The sequence below is a fragment of the Saccopteryx bilineata genome, chromosome 1, assembly GCF_036850765.1.
Source record: "Saccopteryx bilineata isolate mSacBil1 chromosome 1, mSacBil1_pri_phased_curated, whole genome shotgun sequence".
Classification (NCBI taxonomy): Eukaryota; Metazoa; Chordata; class Mammalia; order Chiroptera; family Emballonuridae; genus Saccopteryx; species Saccopteryx bilineata.
Window position 1 is genome coordinate 92,081,192 of NC_089490.1, and position 2,285 is coordinate 92,083,476.

The 2,285-nt window shown below is 41.5% G+C and overlaps 1 non-coding gene across 1 annotated transcript; it reads right to left on the reverse strand.

The window, feature by feature from the left end:
• Positions 1–614: 614 nt before the first annotated feature.
• Positions 615–773, reverse strand: LOC136321373 (U1 spliceosomal RNA). Its single transcript, XR_010728631.1, has one exon. It is a non-coding gene; the product is annotated as a U1 spliceosomal RNA (small nuclear RNA).
• Between the last annotated feature and the right edge of the window lie 1,512 nt (positions 774–2,285).

Sequence of the window (2,285 nt, forward strand, 5' to 3'; positions counted from 1 at the left end):
TGAAGCCTCCAGGAGGAACCGGCTGTTCTGATGCCTTCATTTCCGTTCTTTAAGATTTATTTTGGACTTTTGACATCCAGAATGGTTAGAGAATACATATTGTTGTTTTAAGCCACTAAATTTGGGTAATTTGTTACAGTGGTAAAAGCAACTAACACATATGACAAAGGGAAATTAAGGTTATGGATGAAATCAAAATTGCTAATCAGATAGCCTTAAACATCTGAAAATCAATGTAATCCACCATGGGTACAGACTAAGTATTTAAAAAATCATATGATAATCTCAAGAAGGAGGAGGGGGAAGAGAAGAAGCAGGAGGAGGAAGAAGAAGAAGAGGTAGAGGAGGATGAGGAGGAGGAGAAGAAAGAGAAGGAGAAGAAGAAGGAGGAGGAGGAGGAGGAGGAGAAGAAGAAGAAGAAGAAGAAGAAGAAGAAGAAGAAGAAGAAGAAGAAGAAGGAGAAGGAGAAGGAGAAGGAGAAGGAGAAGGAGAAGGAGAAGGAGAAGGAGAAGGAGAAGGAGAAGGAGAAGGAGAAGGAGAAGGAGAAGGAGAAGAAGAAGAAGAAGAAACAACATTGTAAAATCCAACATTCATTTTATTTTATTTTTAATATTCAGAGCGTGAACGCAGTCCCCCACTACCACAAATTATGCAGTCGAGTTTCCCACATTTGGGGAAATCGCAGGGGTCAGCACATCCGGAGTGCAATGGATAAGCCTCGCCCTGGGAAAACCACCTTCATGATCATGGTCTCTCCCCTGCCAGGTAAGTATCCAACATTCATTTTTGATTTAAAAAAAACTCTAAGCAAAATAGGAATAAAAAAAAGGAACTTTCTTAGCCTGTTAAAGATGATCATTGGGAGACCTATAAAGAATAATAGTGACAGACTAAATAATTTTCCTCTAAGATCTAAAACAAGATGAAGTTGTCTATTCTCAACAATTCTACTCAATATTGCACTGAAAATTCTAGTCTGTGTAATAGGGTGAGAGAAGGAAATAAAGGAATCCCAGAAAAGAGAAAGAAGTAAAACTGTCTGACTCCACAGATGACACCATCATCTACATTAAAATCACATGGACTATAGCTTGACCAGGTGGTGACCCAGTGGATAGAGCATCAGCCTGAGATGCTGAAGACCCCCAGGCTCAAAACCCCAAGGTCACCAGCTTGAGCACAGGCTCACCAGCTTGAGCACAGGGTCACAGGCTTGAGCATGGGATCATAAACATGACCCCATGGTTGCTGGCTTGAGCCCAAGGTTGCAGGTGTGAGCAAGGCGTCACTTGCTCTGATGGAGCAAGTAACTTGCTCTGATGGTCAAGGCACAGATGAGAAAGCAATCAATGAACAACTAAGGAGCCGCAACTATGAGTTGATGCTTTTCATCTCTCTCCCTTCCTGTCAGCCTGTCCCTGTCTGTCTCTTTCTCTCAAAAAAAAAAAAAAAAAAAAAAAAAAAAACAAGAAATCACATGGACTACACAAAAACCCCCACCAGAACAAATATGAGAATTTAACAATGTTGCAGGATACAACATCAATATACAATATCAATTGTATTCCTATATTCTATCAATAAATAGACTAGCTACAAATGATCAAAAAGTGAAATTACAGAAACAATAACATTTTCAATGGCATCAAAAAATATAAAATACTTAGGGATAAATCTAGCAGACGGTGTTCAAGATACGTACAAGGAAAACTATAGGACCTTTAAAAAACAGTATAAAGAGAATATAAACAACTGAAGAGAAGTCACAGATTAAAATCCCCAGTAAGTAAAAAAATGTTAGTTTTTCCCCAGTTGACCTACAGATACAACACAACCCCAATTAAAACCTCCCAAACAATAGTTTTGTGGCTGATTGTAACCTTCATATAGAAATACAAAGAACTAAAAAAGATTCTCCTTTCTTCCCACATCTGCTTGTTGCCTCACATCTCAAGACAGCTGCTATACCTTGGGCTTCATTCCGACATCCAGGGAGGAGGAAGAGAGAAAGACCAAGGGTCTAACAGAGGCCCCCAAACTTTTTACACAGGGGGCTGTCCCTCAGACCGTTGGAGAGCCGCCACATACAGTGCTCCTCTCACTGACCACCAATGAAAGAGGTGCCCCTTCCGGGAGTGCGGCGGGGGCCGGATAAATGGCCTCAGGGGGCCACATGCAGCCCGTGAGCCGTAGTTTGGGGACGCCTGGTAGGAAGTGTAGGTATATGCTGGCCAAGTCTGTCTCTTTCAAACACCTTCCTAGAGCTCCTCCCATGACTTGGGGGT